Source organism: Pinus tabuliformis, chromosome 3_1, assembly GCF_031772625.1.
Source record: "Pinus tabuliformis cultivar Carrire ecotype Pingquan chromosome 3_1, CPIR1, whole genome shotgun sequence".
NCBI lineage: Eukaryota > Viridiplantae > Streptophyta > Pinopsida > Pinales > Pinaceae > Pinus > Pinus tabuliformis.
Genome location: NC_142301.1, coordinates 500,277,169 through 500,296,894, shown reverse-complemented (window position 1 = coordinate 500,296,894; position 19,726 = coordinate 500,277,169). Strand labels below are relative to the sequence as shown.

Here is a 19,726-nt window from a genome sequence, read left to right as displayed (position 1 = left end):
CAAAGTGGGTTTAAATGTTATTGGGTTGGGTGTCATTTATTGAACTTAGGGGGTTTAAATGTTGAACCACACAGCGGTTGACATACATTCACTTTTATTATGTGCAGATATGGATATTTATTTGGGATACAAAGCTTCAATTCAGTTCTGATGAGTGGGGTTTGAAGTGACTTCTGGAATAGACCATTTTGGAAACATTTATGGTTTTATCTATTTTCTAGTTGGGTCAATATGGTTTGCACTCTTAGATATTAAGATAATATTTACGGATAGTTGTGGGCGAAGTCAATGTTTTGGGAAATTTTGGACATAAATTAATACTTATTTACACTTAATGTTATTTATCTTTGTTTAAATATTGGTTGCAAAAGTCTCAATTTTTGGTGGTTTGGTGGGACCATTACTATTTCAATCACTAGTTTGTGCACAACATTAGACATCTCTCCCCTAATCATTTTGGAAATACAAAGCTAAAAAATAATCTAAAAAATCATTTATATAATACGTACTATATATCGAGTCAAGTGTTTAACACAGGTTCGTACTAAATTCCAGAAAGTAATTACTACATAAAAATCTTAAAATACATTTTATCATAACCTTTTGCATTTTGGACCTACAGATTTCAATGACAACATGTACACCATTTTTGAACATGTTCAGCTACTTCTGTAGATTCTATTCATATATAATTGCCCAGAGACCTTTTGAAAATTTCTTGGTCAGTTCAACACAAAAAGTAAGGTTTTCAAGTTATGGTTTCTTAGCCACAAACTTCTCCTCTGATGCATAATTTTTTGATCCTATCATAGGCATGTGTTCAGGTGTAACCTTGGGTTCCATTCTGCTAAAACAGTTGTTTGCTTGTGTAGTGGCCTCTCCATCAGACACAGGAGCAGGTCTCGTAGGAGAAGGAGGTTGCACCTCCACATCTAGATAGGCAGCTTTGAACCTTGCTCTCAATCCTTCATCAACTAATATCACCCCATTTAATTGTTTACCAAGTGACATCCACCCTGCATGAGTGTTATGCATTCGTGCAAACAGTTCAAGTTTTCGGGTAAAAGGATATATCCTTTCTAGCATCGTATACATTTCATCGGGTTTTCGACTTGTCGCTCGAACTTCTGAAACAAGGACATCTGTGCCAATGTTACGTTTCACTTCTGGATCACCCTTAATACCAACAAGACAATGTTCTTTACTGTGATTCAACCAGTGGTCTATTCTCCCTGTTCTAATAATTCGCTAAATCTGATTAGTCTTCACCCAGATAAGCTCTTCAATGTGACGATAACCCCATAGTTCCAGACATTCTCATCCAAGTTCGAGTGCATGTCTAGTAACCCAAAGGAAAATGAGACCATCAGTCTGCAGAGTTGGCACATTCAAATTCTTTATCTTATCATCAGCCATTGTTCCATATGGAAATTCCATGTGAATATCCCAAGGTGGGTCTGCCATAATAACACCAAACTGACCCAAAATATCCATTCTGAAATTGCATATATCACAATTGATCCATTGTGGCTCCCCAAGCTCAATTTCTAAGCAATATTCTGCACGTAAAGGTTTTGGTGGTGGAAGGCCAACCATCCCTACCATAAGTAGATCAGGAGTTGGATCCAAGTCTTGGATATCTTCATATGCTGGCAAGTGCTGTAGGTTTTAACCCTGTACAGAAATTACCTGCATACGAATTATTAAACAAAGAAAATAAACAATGCGAGAGCATAACCCATAAAACACATATGCACAGAGATTTTTCCCTGGATCCCAAAACCGGGACTACCAGCTTGATTTTTCATTATGTTCCTTTCAATGTTACAATACATATTTATACATGCCGAAGCATCCAATACCATGGACCGAAAAACCATCGCGTCCAATACCATGTGCGAAAAACATGCACAAAACCATAGGTAGGTTCGCCCAACCTAATATAGGGTCCAAAAAAAAATTTCCCAGTGCGCTGCCCCGGACCCCGTAGAGGGGGGCTACCCGCCCCCCTGCTGCACAATCGGCGCAACGAAGGGGGGCTACCGCTCCCCTCTAACCCCCCGTTAAACTACGTCAATTAGTCGTGGAAAGAATATAACACAACCCAACAATCTCCCACTTGTTGTTTTCTTTCCACAGGGGGCCACAGGAGAGCTTAGTCATTTTTCCAGCCCTAAAACACCCATTGCTTCTCTACACCCATTTCTTCTCTACACCAAGAGAACTTCTCAGAGCTCACAGATTTTGTCAATGCATCTGCAGTATTCTTCAAAGTGTCCACCTTTACCAGCAACACCTTTTTGTCTTCTATCATATCCCTCACAAAGTGATACTGAACATCAATGTGCTTTGTCTTTGAATGATAAGCAGGGTTCTTTGCCAAGAAAATTGCACTTTGGCTGTCACAGTCTATTCTTATAGCTCCCTGTACTAACCCCATACTTGAACACAATCTCTGCAACCAAACTGCTTCCTTGCTTGCATGAGTGGCTGCCATGTATTCTGCCTCTGTAGTTGATAGTGCCACTACAGATTGTTTCTTACTCATCCAACTGACTGCACCTCCAAATAGGTTAAACACATACCCACGTGTAGATCTTCTCTGATCCAGATCTCCAGCCCAGTCTGCATCAGCAAAACCATGAATATCCAACACTCTATCCAATCCTGGTCTTCCTTGGTAGCACAAACCATAATCACTAGTGCCACGCAAATACCTGAAAACCCGCTTCACTGTTGTCCAGTGCTCCTTCCCAGGTTTTGACATAAACCTGCTCAATACTCCCACTGCATGTGCAATGTCTGGTCTAGTACAGACCATTGCATACATCAGGCTACCGACTGCACTTGCATATGGAACACGGGACATGTCCTCTTTCTCTTCTTGTGTCTTGGGACACTGTTCAGCAGATAATCTCAGACCTATAGGAATAGGAACCTTCACCGGTTTACTATCCTGCATATTAAACCTCTGCAGTATTGTCTCGACATACTTCCTATGGTTTAACCAGAGCTTCCTCTTTGCCCGATCTCTTTTAATTTCCATGCCCAAAATATAGTTTGCAGCACCAAGATCTTTCATGTCAAATTTGGAGGACAATTGGGTCTTCAAATCCTGGATAATTTCTTTGTCATTTCCAACCAGCAACATATCATCCACATACAAGACCAGATAAATAACACGGTCACCAATTAATTTAAAATGCACACAATGATCTGCTTTGCTTTTGGTGAAGCCAAGTCCCCATATAAATGTATCAAATTCTAATACCACATCCTTGGTGACTGTTTTAACCCATACAGAGACTTCTTTAACTTGCATACCAGTTCTTTCTTACCCTTCAACGCAAAGCCTTCAGGTTGCCTCATGTAGATTTCCTCTTCCAAATCCCCGTGAAGAAATGTTGTCTTCACATCCATCTGTTCTACCTCAAAATCAAAAGCAGCAACAACAGATAAAAGTAATCTAATAGAAGCTACCTTGGCAACAGGAGAAAAAATATCACCAAAATCAATTCCCGGCACCTGGGAATAACCTTTTGCTACCAACCGAGCTTTGTATTTCTCCACCTTTCCTTCTGCATTAGTCTTCTTCTTGAACACCCATTTGCTGCCAATGGGTTTCCTTCCAGCCGGCAACTCTACCAGATCCCAAGCCTCATTTTTGTGCAAAGATGCCATTTCATCAACCATGGCCTCTTTCCAGAGTTTTCCATCCTCTGAATCCACTGCTTCCTTCACAGTTCTGGGATCATCATCAGTAACAGACAAGGCAAAATTTGAACTGAAAGCTGATGGACTATACCTTTCTGGCTTCCTTCTTTCTCGACCTGATCTTCTCACAGCCGGAGTTTGTGGATCTTCATCTTTTGATTCCTCCTCTGCTGCAGAGTCTAATTCTTCCTCCTTTGGCTCAAACTCTATCTTCTTAGGTTCCTTTGGTTGGACTTTAGATTGAATAACATCTTTTACCTCTCTGAACACCACATCTCGGTTGTACACAACCTTCCGTGTGACTGGGTTCCAAAGCTTATAACCCTTTAAACCATCCTTATACCCAATAAAGATGCACTTTTCAGATTTACTATCCAACTTGGTTCGTTTCTCCTTTGGAACATGTACATATGCATCACATCCAAATACCCTCAGATGTGAAAGAGAGGGTTTCTTACCAGTCCATACTTCTTGTGGATTCTTATCCTCCAACGCTGATGAGGGTGATCTGTTGATCAGGTAACGTGCAGTATCCACCGCCTCTGCCCAGAATTCTTGTCCTAACCCGGCACCACTGAGCATGCTTCTTGCCCTTTCCATCAACGTCTTGTTCATTCTTTCTGCGACTCCATTTTTCTGAGGTGTATATGGAGTAGTCTTCTGCCGTGCTATACCACACTTTTTACAAAATTCTTCAAATTCCTTGCTGCAAAATTCTCCACCATTATCTATCCTCAGCACCTTTATCTTCTTCTCTGTCTGATTTTCCACCAGAGCCTTAAATTCTTTAAACCTGTCAAAGACTTCAGATTTCTTCTTAAGGAAATATATCCATGTATTCCTTGAGAAGTCATCTATGAATGATACATAGTACACAGACTTACCCAGTGATGGAACCTTCACAGGTCCAAACACATCACTGTGCACAAGCTCTAATATCTGTTTCTTCCTCTTACCACCAGAGGGGAAACTCACTCGATTCTGCTTCCCATACACACAATTTTAACAGAATCAAAATCCAGAGAGCTATCATTCATACCTTCTACCATACCTTTACCATGAAGTATTCAAAGGCCCTTCTCTCCAATATTTCCAAGCCTTTGATGCCACAACATGGTCTTCTCTCCAGAGACCACTAGATTTTCTACTCCATTTTCAGGAACCATAGAACTATTGCACCCATCAACAACAATGCTACCTTGCAGCTTGTACAGAGTTCCAATCCGAACTCCCCACATCAATATCAGTGCTCCTTGAACCATCTTGCAGGTATCTTTCTCGAACATCGTCTTTACACCTGCATCATCCAACTTGCTTACAGAAATCAGATTTCTAGCCAATGCAGGAATATGTAGAACACCCGGAAGTGTTCTAAGCCTTCCACCTTGCAACTTCAACTTTACTTTTCCCCGACCAATGATTCTAGCCTTCCTATCATCTCCTAAGAAGACATCACCACCATCATATTTCTCATACTCGCAGAACCACTCTCTATGGGGAGTGAAGTGAAAGGATGCACCTGAGTCAATCAACCATGCCTCATGATCTACATGTGTACTTGAAGAAGCCAAGTACACATCCCCACCTTCATCTGAGGTGGTTTTCGCCTCTGCAGAAGGAGCATCATCAGATCCCTTTCCTTTATCAGGAGCTTTAGATTTACAATCCCTTCTGAAGTGTCCTTCCTTTCCGCATTTCCAGCACACCACCTTTGTAGGTTTTCCTGGAGATTTAGATCTCCCTCTAGATTTAGATCTCCCACTCGATGACTTATTTTTGTTTCTGTTCTGGGATCGTCCTCGTACAGACAAGGCATCACCATTCTGGTTGTCCATATTCTTCCGTCTCATCTCCTCCGTCAGCAAGGCTGAGACTATTTCATCAAACTGCAAAGCAGTTGCATTGCTACCTATTGCAATAACCAGACTATCCCACGAATCTGGTAGAGAACACAATAGACTGATGCACTTATCTTCATCTGAAATTTTAATATCAACAGTTAATAACTGACTTACCACAGTATTAAACGCATTCAGATGCTCTGTCACTGAGTCTCCATCTTTCATCCTCAGGTTATATAGCTTTTTCCGCAGGAACAATTTATTCACCAGAGACTTAGATTGGTACAAAGTCCCTAACTTGACCCACAAAGCCTTCGTCGTAGCTTCCCCTGATACATTCAACAATACTGAATATGAGACACACAATCGTATTGTGCTCTTTGCCTTCCGATCCAAATTCTTCCATTCTTCATCGATCACTCCCGATGGTTTAGTACCCGGATCTACCGCGATCCACTGATCTTTATCGACCAACAGATCCTCCATCTTGAGTTTCCACAACTCAAAACTCTGACCATTGAACTTCTCAATCTTGATCTTTCCACTGCTTGCCATCTTCTTTCACCACCAGAATCGATCTCGCAGATCTCCCACTGAACAGGGTCTACCACAGGCCCGAGCGAAACCCCTCAGCAACAAAGGCGTCCCCTTGAAGCCAAAACAGCTTTGATACCAAATGTAGGTTTTAACCCTGTACAGAAATTACCTGCATAAGAATTCTTAAACAAAGAAAATAAACAATGCGAGAGCATAACCCATAAAACACATATGCATTGAGATTTTTCCCTGGATCCCAAAACCGGGACTACCAGCTTGATTTTTCATTATGTTCCTTTCAATGTTACAATACATATTTATACATGCCGAAGCATCCAATACCATGGACCGAAAAACCATCGCGTCCAATACCATGTGCGAAAAACATGCACAAAACCATAGGTAGGTTCGCCCAACCTAATATAGGGTCCACAAAAAATTTTCCAGGGGCGCTGCCCCGGACCCCGTAGAGGGGGGCTACCCGCCCCCCTCAAACCCCCCTGTTGCGCAATCGGCGCAATGAAGGGGGGCTACCGCCCCCCTCTAACCCCCCGTTTAACTACGTGGATTAGTTGTGGAAAGAATATAACACAACCCAACAAGTGCCAGAAAAGAACAATCACCCAGGCTAATATCAGTATGTAAAGCAATTATTAGCCTGAATCACCAGACCATTGTTAGGGGAGGAATCCATTTGTTGAGGTCGCAGAGTGTGAAATATTTGAGTAGGTTCACACTGAGTTCACCACTGGTTCACCAGGAGTTGGTTTGTGAAGACAAACAAAGAGACACTGTAAGGCCAAGAGTCAGAGGAAGCTTGTGACAGAATCCCCTGCTGCTAAAATTGGTATCAGAGCCAGTAACGTCTGGTTCATAAGGTCGGTATTCTAAATCAAATACTCATATAAAGATGGATTCATTCAGGAAATATGTTTCCTTCAGAGAATTAGAAGATAGAGAGTCATTTGCAGAAGAAAATCCTCTTAGAGATATGTTTGCATCAAGTTCCAGTAGAGTCCTTAACCAAGTTGAACTTGAGTATGAAGAACCCCAGCCCTCTGCTCGCTGGCAGTTACCTGCAATTTCTGCATCAGAAGTATATAGTGATTTGTCTATGTTTCACCTGAAAGTTGTCACTAGGATAAGTATTAAAGAGTCTACTAGCCAGATCCAAGAAAATGTTGATAATATTCAGACCATTCCTCTATTGGATCCCAAAGCTCTGCAAGCCAAGGCTAAAAGACTAAATACCCAATATCTTCATCTGGGATGTATTAGAATTGGAATCCACCCTTTAATTCACCAAGGGTTGAATACTTTTGTGTTGGCTACTGTTCGAGACCTTACCCACAATAAGGATACGGATTCCTTAATCAGAGGCATTGTGGGTCCCCTGTCACATGGCCCTGTCCAGTTTGATTGTTATCCAAATTTTTCTGTTTATGTCTATGATGAGACTATCAAGGATATCTTACAACTGCAAATTCAAACCTCAGGGTTTGATATAAGAGATAAAAGACATAATATTGTGATACAGTTCAAAGGATGTTTTAGACATACCAATACTTTATGGCCAACCATAAAACATACTCCCAGCCAAAAATCAAAGTCTAGTGCTGTCATCCTTACAAATCTGAAGAATAAAAAAATAGAACACTAGACTATCATGTGGGAAGATCTCAACTTCCCTAAGCATTGGGTAGTAGCTAATCCTAAGCCTCATATTCCAAAAATAATAACCTCTGTCGATATAAAAGAAAACCAGTCTTCTACAATGTTGTCATTTCCCAAAAGATCAATCATTGATTACAGAGGTATAGAAAAGGCTTGTAAAAGCTCAAAGTATTATAGAGATCCTTCCATTGTTGATACCACATGTTCCACTTCCACTTCCTGTAAAGATATTTCATTATTTGAATTTGCCAAAATAGTTAATTTCCATTCATTAGAAGTTACATGTCCAGAGTGTCAAACTACTGTAAATTTGAGTATGCTTGCTGAGTCAGTCATTCATATTAACCACCATCCCAGAACTGGTGAAGCACCTCCTTCTACCTCTGTTAATCCATGCCCCAAACCTAAATGTGCTGATATTCCCTTTCCACATGAGTCAAATGTTGACCATGTCCTTATGATGCATGATATCGTCACTCTTGAAGGAGAATACCCTAGACTGACAGAAATGATGAGTCTAATGAGAGCTGCTAAACCAAGGTATGGTTTAGGATATCTAGAGCAAGCAAAAGGTGTCCTTCCAACTTGTATATTTGGTCCCGTTCCACTTGACTGCAAGAAACCTTTAGTCATGGAAATGCATAAATTCTTCACTTTCATGTCTGGATGTCTAAAACTAGAAGTGTCTGCCAAATGGATGAAAGCCATGATAAACTGGGATTTGTTTACAAATCCAAAAGCAAAAGAGTTTGATAAAACTCATACTCCTGAACAAAAGAAAGAGTTGGTTGAAGATTGGAAACATTACATGGAGATTAATAACTCATGGATTTCATTTTATGATTGGAAGAATAATGTTTCCCTTGTGCATGTACTAACCGGTTCGTCCTCTTCTTCATCTGTCAAACATGCATGGACTGCACTAGATGGCAACTGAATAGAAACGCCATCAACATTCCCTCCATACAAAGCCATTATCATTGGGGAAAATCAAAATGCAGCTAAAGCCATTCCTTTACTGCAAAAAGACTATAATGCTTTAGGCATTGATGGGAGAATCCAGAAGGCAAGCGAACAAATTAATTGGACCAATACAGCTATTAAGGGTCTAGAAATTAATGTTGCAAAGACAACAGAAATCAAAGAATAGTTTGATATTGTTCAAGTGTCAATAAATGAGGTTAATAACAACCTCAATGATGTACAGTATGCCTCTTCAGTTGTTCGTACATATGCTAGAGAATCTTTATCTAAGATAGAAGGAGTAGAAGAAAAATTAGTAGATCATCTTGATACTACTAAAACTCTCATATCTGGTTTAACTGACAAAGTTGAAAGAATCAGTCTATCAAAAATAGAGAAACCAGTTCCTACTTCTTTTCTATATAAAAGAAATATAAAGATTCTTGATCCTCTCAGACCAGTAAACAGGTTCCCAGCATTATTTCCTAAAGAAGTAGCCACATCATCAAAATCAGAGGCTACAGAAAAGATTGCTATTGCTTCCTTATTCAAGGAAGGAGAAGAAAAAGAAAAAGAGTTTGATTCTCAAGCTTTTCCCATATATGAACCTCTTGAGAGTAGGTTTACTACATATCCTACACCTGATATTGTAGGAAAAGGAAAACTCCCAGAGACACATACTTTCTTCCCAGACTCACATAGAGAATGGAATATGGACAATCTGAGCGTTGGCCAGATTCGACAGATGATTGACATAATGTATACAGAATACAAGCTCGTGTGTTTAAGGGAAAAAAGTGAACTTGAATCCTGCAAAACTATAATCCAATGTTTTATAGGAACTTTACTCAGGTGGTGGGAGATAGAATCATCTCCAAAGCTGATAACAACAATGGAAGTAGAAGTGCTCAAAGATTAAAATGGACATGTAATACACAATCCTGATGGTTCAATAATCAGTAATATGATAGGTGATTTGACATCTATGATTTTAGAACATTGGTGTGGCAGCGAGACTGAAACTGCTGATAAGAATGAAGTTATTCTTATGAATTTAAAATGCCACAAAATGTTTCAGTATCAAAATTTCCATAGAGATTGGATGCAGCGAATATATGAAGTAAAAGATTCAAAGAATCTACTATGGAAACAATTCTATCTTGCAACCTTGCCATCCAGGTTCGTGGACTACATCAAACTGCAAGAAATTTTTCAGTTACCATTTGAATCTTACACATGGGGTGAGATTTATGCACATATTACCAAGACCCTGGTAAGTCTCTGTACAAGTTCCAAAGTTAACAAATCTTTGGAAAAACTTTCAAAATTCCTAGATCAGAAGTCCATATGCAACAAATACAGACTTACAAGTGATGATCCCCTGGTCAAGAGGAGGAAAGCAAAGAAAAGGGCCAAGAAAGAATACAAGTAGAAATTCAGAAGCTATAAAGATCGCAAGAAGTATCCTCAGTGATCTAAAGGTCGATCCTCCAAAGTCAGAAAAGGTTATTACAGGTATGTGCCTAGAACACATTATTATAAACCTTCTGACATTCATCTCCACACTTCAAAGCAGGAGAAATGGAATAAACTCACCTGTTGGCTGTGTGGAAAGACTGGACATACATCATCAAGGTGTCCAGAAGGGGAAGAATCCAAACAGAACAGAGGAAAGAAATCCCAAGCTGCTGTTCAAAGAGGAAAACAAGTCAAACAAGAAGGACAGATTAGATGTATGAAATGTGGTTCGCGTTCTCATACAACAAAAAGATGCCAAAATGTGGTTATTAGAGAACAACTGCAACAACACCAATTTGAAGAATCATCTTTTGATTCTTTTGATTCATCATCTCAGGATGAATTACAGGCACATATACAAGGAATTCAGATTCAGAAAGTACATCTTGATCCTGTGGTGAATCTGAAGAATGCGCCTGTCAAATGCACTATGATTCTGATTCAGATTCATACAATGATTCAAGTTCTGATGAAATCTTCTCCAAACCTCAGAAAGAAAAAATTCTAATAGCTGCAACTGAAGAATATGAGATCAAAATATTATGTCAAATCAGAGTGATGGAAGATGGTGATATGAAGACCAGATCGACTGAAGCATTCATGGATCAACTCCGGTCCAGCTCTTCCAAAAACTCAGGTAAGAAGCCATTGTTTATTGATGCTTCATTCGAAAGAAATACTAGATCTTTTCAAAGGCATCAAGAGAAACCTGATAAGGTGTGTTCCCTCACCTTAGAGGAAGTGAGTAGAGACTGCTCTAAAGATTCAACTTTCTGAAATTAAAAAGGGAAAGGGAGTTACAAAAGAAGAAGAATCCCATTGGGATAGTACATAACATTCCAAAAACTCAAAAGTTGAGATCATTGAAGGGAAGAAGGATCCAGTATATGGATTCCAAGAAATGAGGCTGCTTGCTATCTCTTATCAGTAGGATCATGTCAAAATAAACATTTGTATTAAAGGAGAGATGTTAGAACTCACAACACTCCTTGATTCAGGAGCTGATGTGAATATTCTGAATAAAAAAGTCATTCCAGCAAAATACTGGATTTATGCAGAAAGAAAAGTAGTAGGATTGGGCAAGAAGACGCTCGATTTTGAAGTTCCAAAAGCATCTATTTGTTTTGAGCACCATTGCATTAATCTGAAGTTTGCAGTTGCAGAAATTCCAGTAGACTGCATCCTAGGAAATGTATTCCTAGCAGCTGTTGAACCCCATGGGTCAACAAGATTGAAAGGTAATAAAGCTGGATATTTTATATATGTTCCTACCTCTGCAGGAAAGACAAAAAGGGTCGAGTTTCCATATATCTCGAACCCTCGGGTTTCTACTATGGTGCAGACAGTCCAAGACTTGGACAAAGCTGAAGCTAGATTGACAGATCTTAAAGATCTGAAAAGCACACTCAAGGTAGAAGACTAGTTGAAGAATCCTCAGGTCAAAAGAAAAATTGAGGATTTGAAGAAGCAAATAGAAGATGAATGTTGTTCTGAAGAGCCAAATGCATTTTGGCATAGAAAGCAGCATATAGTGGAGCTTCCTTACAAAGAAGGCTACACAGGAAAGCCTTGCAAAAGCAGAGCCATCCCCATGAATCAAGAATACAGAAAGCTCTGTGAACAAGAAATCAAGCAGCTTCTACAAAGAAAGCTTATTAGAGAATCCAACAGTCCCTGGAACTATTACGGGTTCTATGTCAATAAGAGCATTGAGCAAATCAGATGAATACCTAGATTGGTAATAAACTTCAAACCTTTGAATTTTGTTCTTGTTGATGATACATATCCCATTCCACACAAAGGAGATTTGATCAGTAGAATTGTTGGAGCTAAGATTTTTTCCAAGTTTGATTTGAAAGCAGGTTTTTGGCAAGTTGCCATTGCAAAGAAAGATAAATTCAAAACTGCTTTCAGTATTCTAGCAGGACATTACGAGTGGAATGTCATGCCTTTTGGCTTGAAGAATGCACCATCAAAGTTCCAAAAGGTAATGGATAAGATATTCAAGCCATATTTTGATTGGCTCATAGTTTATATTGATGATGTTTTGATCTTTTCAAAGAATATTCAAGATCATTTTAGACATGTTCAGATATTCAAACAATTGGTAAAACATAATGGTCTTGTTTTGAGCAAAAAGAAGATAGAAGTCTTTCAGACTACTATCAAGTTTCTTGGCCATACCATTTCAAATGGCCAAATAGCTCTACAAAAACATGCACTGGAATTTGCTGACAGGTTCCCTGATACTATTATAGACAAGAATAAACTGCAAATATTCTTGGGTTGTTTGAATTATGTTAGCAACTTTTATCAAGATTATGCCAGTGACAGAAGTATATTGAATAAATGGCTCAAGAAGAATCCTCCAGAATGGACAGAAGTTCATACCAAAGCTGTCCAAAATATTAAAGCAAAGGTGAAAAATCTTCCCATATTATATGTTGCTGATGATAATGCATTTAAAATTGTTGAGACAGATGCAAGTAATAATGGATGGGGAGGAATATTAAAATAGAGGATTGGTGACACTGAACAAGTCGTTCAGTATGCATCTGGGACTTGGAACCCAACTGAGCATAATTACTCCACAATAGAAAAAGAAGTTAAAGTTGCTTGGAATTGTATTAGTAAATTTGATGTCTATCTGATAAACAAACAGTTCTTGTTAAGAACTGATGCATCAACACTTCATAAAGTTTTGACAAAAGACATCAAAAAGCCTAGAGAAGCAAAGTTTGCCAGATGGCAAGCACTCTTTGCCAATTTTGACTTCCAGGTTGAACACATAAAGGTAGAACAGAACAGTCTTCCAGAGTTTCTCAGCCATGAGTACATTCAGCACCAGGGCCATCAGGACCACATCATGGTTATAGTCACTGAATGGGACCAGGCCGAAAAGCAAGAAGTTTTGCGAACTATTCCTGACAACCAAGATTGGGAAGAATACAAGAGAAATTGGAAACCCACTTGGCAACTAAGGAATACAAAAGTACTTGATGCTAATCTACAACCACATATAGATATACAACATCTCGTACCAGAAAGAAAAGTGTATCCAAAAGGCAGCAGATGGATACATGATAAGATATATGAACATGCAAAAAGAGAAGCCAAATATGCAGAAGTAGCTTTACAGCAAGATTTCCATTATATATCCGGCATTTGGTACCATGGAGGATCCCAGAGTGGAATATATGAAAAATATTTTTGCATACATCGTACCAGAAATCTATCATGGACCTGGTGAACTCATAGTGCAGCCACATGGCCTAAAGGAGACTCAAATATTATTTTTCCTGACACTGTTTATAATTTTGCAAGATATAAAAAGCTGTGGTGGGACTTTCTCAATGTAGACGACAAAGAAGAAATGCATTATACTAAACTCAAGTTTAGTACAATTGCATCAATCCAGAGAAACCAGCAAGCAGATTGGTTTAAGTAGTGGTGGATTGATTATGGGGTCAATAGAACTGCCATGGATCCGATCTATCATGAAAATTTCTACAGGCAACATTGTGACATATGCTTTGAGAATAATATTGGAGAATGTTTTCATAGGCCATATAAAGTCGTTAAGGAAATGTATGATGAATGGACACCATTATGTGAGATAAATAATTCTTTAAAAGAATACATGAAAGGTCATTATGAATGGTTAGTCCTAACCAAGATCAAACATCAAATAGTTCTGGGGAAACCTATGATTGTCAAGTGAATCTTTACTGAAGCCTAGGATGAATTGATGTATAAAAGAGATAGATTCCCCGATATCAAAGTAATTTTGACGGTTCTCATGGGCTCATCCGTAAAAGCATCCATAGTGTAATTATGTTGTCCAGTCACAAGGACTAAATTGTGGCCAGCTTTTCTCATGGGATTTGCTGGATAAAAAGTATCCTCTGTAAATAGTGTTTCTCATGGGCTTTGTGCAAAAAACATCCACTATGTATAATCAGAATATTTACCCGTAGGATTTAATTTTTCAGACTGGAATCTTTGTGCGCATGTCACCTCAGTGTTACCTGAAAGCAATGATTCCATCCACCTGTCCAATGTGCTATAGGAATGCTTGTCCCCTCTCATTTCTTATATAATGAGGTAAGCCTCATTAATGAGGCATCAGGAGTTTGGAGTATCTAGAGTCTTAGAGAGTCTTAGAGATCTGAGAAGCTTGCATATCAGTGTGCTCGGCACTGGTAAGAACCTAAAGTGGCCAAATCTATTAGTAGTCAGTCAAGTTTATAGGAGTCCAGTATGTATATTCTAAGGCAGAGCCTATCAGTTGCTAGGTAGCCTTTCGTATTGCTCCTTCCTTGTGAAGAGCATAAAGTCCGATAAACACAACGATAGTCAATCTCTGATAAGGAATTTATCTCTACAGTTTGCAGTCTGTAATCTCTCAAAATCTTCAGTTTGTAATCCATCTTTGTTTCTGAAATAATATGAGTACACCATTCCACATATGAATACCTCTGTGCATTTATATTGTCTGTTGTGGCAGTAGTTGTCTTTTGAGTCTTCATTCGAAGTTCACAGGAAGTCCATCAGGAGTTCGCCAAAGAATCAAAGGGACGCGAGACCGTTGTTAGGCAAGGAAGCCATTTTTTGAGGTCGCAGAGCGTGAAAGATTTGAGTAGGTTCACACTGAGTTCACCACTGGTTCACCAGGAGTTGGTTCGTGAAGACAAACAAAGAGACACAGTAAGGCTAAGAGTCAGAGCAAGCTTGTGACAAAAGCCCCTACTGCTACAATTATTAGCCTGAAGTGAACCTTCTCACATGCAATATAGGAGCATCTTTGACGTCGGAAATATTCTTTTGTTAAAGCTTTACAATACTCTTTCAACTGGGTACCTCCTTTTGTTTTAAACTTTGCAGCAAGAGCAGTTTCTCTTGCAGTAGGACGATGAATTAGATCATAAAGTTCTTCACTTGTCTTGGATTTCTGCAACTCGCTAAATGATTTTTTCTTAAGCAATTCTTCAATATCTTTGATGTCATCTTCCTCTGTCCTTGGTTTGGAAGATAGAGGAGGTGGAACTAGACCAGGAGATGGTCCTATTGGTGGCCTTTGCATCGCAGGATGACCATTAAATCCCATCCCCTGTCCAGGAACACCACCAGGTCCAGGCATTCCCATAAAACCCATGGGTGTATGGACAGCTCTCGGGCCCGTCATTTGTGGAGGTTTTCTTCCTGGAAACATTGGAGGTCTTGCTAATGGCATGCATTGAACACCTTACAAATGAGGTCCACTAGATCCAGCCCACATATCTGGCCTCGGAATGCAGGAGTTCATACTAGCTAGGGCTCTACTTAAATCCATTCCACCATCAGTTCCCATTACTGGAACAACACCCATTCCATTTAAATTATATGTATTTTTAGTATTTAGTTGTTGTGTTGTTTCAGGAAGCACCTTTGCCAATCAGGTTCGGTCAATATTTAGTACCATTAACCTATTTTTACCACTCACTGCATATTCTTCCAAATCTACACCTGCATTTTCATCTGCAAATGCTTTCAACGCCATTTCTACAGCTGTAGTAGCCCCAACTTCTTCCCCAAGGTCAACGAGAGTGTTCTTATTTGCAGGTGTGCAGTGACCATTTTCCAATTTCCTAAGAATCGCAGTAGAATCAATGTGTGGAAAACGTGTGTGATTCAAACAACGATCGAGCAAAACATGAGCAACCATCACTTTGACACTACTAAGAGCCTTAAGATGAGATCCAGTGGCATCATACTCGTGTTTGTCATCCAACCGAAGCAGACGAGACCTAATATCTGCTTCTTCACTACCAATTACACAGTCCATTCTTGAAACACCATTTCTGTCTTCGGAATTCAAGACGCCACCTGTTGCACCCACACCACTGCCTTAACCACCACCAAGATGGAGCTTATGTGGCCTTATCGTTTTATTCGGATCTGCTCCATTGAATGTCGAAATTACGCTCATAGAAAGGTCCAGAGAGCTCCCAAGGTTAGGTACAACCTTATCAAGCGTGGATGTAAGCTCATCCTGGACAATACGCGTAGCCTTAATGCGATCCAAAAACTTCTACCTTTCCTCCTTGAAGTAGATCAATCTGTCATCTCCCTCAATGTGCATATCTACATTCCTTTGAATTAGCGACAAGACAGAAATGTACCAAACCAATTTTCCTTTGAATTAGCGATGGGAAAGAAAGGTACCAAATCAATTTTCATTCAATTAGGTACAACATAGAAATATTTTAAATGGCTTACTAGTTGTTAGTTCCAGTCTTCGTAGCCTGTCACCAGGGATCAACACGAGCTCTTACTATGTCTGGTTTTGTTAGATGTTTTGCACATGATGTTCAGCACAAAACATGTCAGAAGTGTGTCCATTAGAAGAAGCTTGGAAAAATCTTTCCAATGGTATATCACACTCCCGTAATTGGTTCCTGGATTAGAAGAAATGAATGAGTGATTCTTGGTTATGCATGTTTTGAGGTCAGTTGTTGCACACAATGACAAGTTTAGTACAAAATTAGTTTCTGAAATAATGGTAAGGAATTTTTCAAAAGTGAAAGAGGTTTTTGTTCATAACATACCAAATAACAAAAACCTCCTTCGGTTTATGCACAGGTGCTACTATGTGGGATATATACAGTGATATTTTGGGCCTACATTAAAACAAAGCAAAATTTTCATATTTTTTACTGTTTTAGTCATTTTAGTGAGGGACCATTTTACAACAGATGGAAAGTAATTTTGCAAAACCCAAGGAGTTTTTTGTTAAGAACAAGACATATAAAAGAAACCACTTTCATTTTATTCACAGGTGTCATGGATCTGGATATGTGACTAAATCTTTACAGCTCATTTTCACAGATTTAAATTTTTAATGATTTTCTGTTTTAGAGATGATTTTGTGGAATAGATTGTGAGCTACTGGAAACGAATTTCCCAAATTTGAGAGAGGTTTTTCTCCATAATGACCTTATATACAAAAATCGCTTTTAGTTTTGGAATAGGTGCTATGGTTTACGAGATACGAGGTCATCTTCAACACCTATTTTCAGAAATTCGACCTAAGTTTAATGTAACTAATTCTATTTTGAAGAAAATGGTTGAGCTCAATTTCTTAGTACAAGGATGAAAAAATGTATATATTTTATGAATTTCATAGTGTAGGGGTTGGAGTTTGGTAGAAGGTTGGATACTTTGGATTGGTTGGAACTTTATTGTACATTTCATTTCTGCAATTTTGGCAAAGGAAGGACTAGGGTTTTGCAGCACTTGTTGGGATCCATGTGGCTCTATGTTTTGATGGTGTGTTTCTCTATGTATTTGTAAGTCCACTGATGTTTATGTGTATCATTTTCCCTTCTCTTGTCTTCTGAAATTAAACAAATGAGTGATTAAGGTAGAATACATTGGACTGCTATGCTCTGCCTTGATATTTTGTTTAATTCTTCATGTTTTCATCTGTTTGAGGACTCTTGAGACCTTCTTGCCCTCCTTGGCTCCTCACCAGTATGATGCACCCATTCATTCAATCCAAAGCATCAAAAATACTGCCTATCTTGCCCCTACCTGAACTCTGTAAAAATCTAGCCTCATCCTCGGACCCAAAATTTGCCTGTCCCTTTTTTCCAACAAAACCCCCAAAAACTCAAATTAAAACTTTGCACTTTCATACCTAGCCTAATATCACTTGTTAAATCAGTCATCTCAAGCCCCATCAATTATATTTCGCTGAGATTGACCCAAAGAGAGCCCTCTCCTGTCCTCGTAGGGCTAGCTACGAGGCTGAGCGCGGTTTGATGTGGACCTAGAACTTTGTCTTTTCAGCCTAAGGCAAATCTATGCTCTAACATAGTGGTGACCATACTGGGGAAATAAATCCTTTGTTTGTTGGTATTCTTCGTTTTATAAACTATAGACGAAGTCTGAAGATTAGCGAGGTAGCCTTAGAAACACTTTTTCTTTGCATTAGCGCAAGTAGATAAAAGCTACTTTAGTCAATCTCTGGTCTAGTCTTATAAATGGAATATCTAACCTGCAAATTGCCCCAGTACATGTATCAAGTTAGATCTGATTGTTGATGTTGGACAATAGTCAGATACATATGAAGGCTGAAACATTCACCTGGTGACTCCAACTCAATCCAGAGATTCCAACGCTCACTGATCCGTTCATGCACTAAAATAAAATGGTAGGGTATGTGGCAGACCCTGTGTTTTGTGAAGCTTTAAAAGAAGTTAGAGATCAGTTAGTGGATTTTGAAATTGATGAAGTATTTTTCATTGTCGTGCTTCAATGTTTGAGATCTCCGAAGTTTCCTCCTAAAACTAAAACTGGTTTCTTTGAGTTAGTTTTTGAAAAATTTGAGAAGGAGATTCAGTATTTAAATGATTAGATCCAATCATATGAATTCTGAGATCCCAAAAAGTTCTTGGAAACTCTCCCTCCTTCAAAACAAGAAACAATAGAGCTGCCCGTGGATGTTTGCATTGACAGTTTGCAGTTGGCAGTCTGTGTTGAGGCGTTAGGGAAGAAAACAGAGTCTGGTTTATTTGATCCTATTGTCGTATATATGGAGTATTTTTTCAGTTTGAATGATAAGTCAGATTGTCTTTTACATAACCAGACTCGTTATGTGCATGTATGGCTGTCATCATTTACATTTGTGTCATGGTTGAAGCACTTTCAAGCAGCATCCTTGTCACAGTTACTTGATTGGTTGATATGGCATTACAACACTACTTGATCCATCAATTTTGCAGCAAAGTGGGTTAGATTTGTACATAAATAAGCTGCCAAAGGCAACATTGCAGTTTTCGGTATTTGTTTATGTACAAGTTACAGTACGTATATGTTTTCAGATTGGTATGAGTTGTTTTGGGTTTGCAGTTGTTTGACCATCCATGCCCAATGGAAGAGGCACTGTCTACTTTCCAGATATCTGTAGTTCTTGGCACCTCCAAGGAGCTACCATCCCCATTGGAGCCGATGTTAGTTCCAGTCTTCACAGTCTGTCATTAGGGATCAACATGAGCTCTTACTATGTCTGGTTTTATTAGATGTTTTGCACATGATGTTCAGCACAAAACATGTCATAAGTGTGTCCATTAGAAGAAGCTCAGAAAGATATTTCCAATGGTATATCACACTCCCATAACCGGTTCCTGGATTAGAAGAAATGAATGAGTGATTCTTGGTTATGCATGTTTTGAGGTCAGTTGCTGCACACAATGACAAGTTTAGTACAAAATTAGTTTTTGAAATAATGGTAAGGAATTTTTCAAAAGTGAAAGAGGTTTTTGTTCATAACATACCAAATAACAAAAACCTCCTTTATTTTATGCACGGGTACTACTATGTGAGAGATATACAGTGATATTTGGAGCCTACATTAAAACAAAGCAAATTTTTCATTTTTTTTACTCTTTTAGTCATCTTAGTGCGGGGCCATTTTACAACAGATGGAAAGTAATTTT

The 19,726-nt window shown here is 38.9% G+C and overlaps 1 pseudogene; it reads right to left on the bottom strand.

Annotated features, from left to right (window-relative positions):
• Nucleotides 1-753: 753 nt before the first annotated feature.
• On the bottom strand, nt 754-16,368 carry LOC149187993 (N(6)-adenosine-methyltransferase MT-A70-like; annotated as a pseudogene).
• Between the last annotated feature and the right edge of the window lie 3,358 nt (nt 16,369-19,726).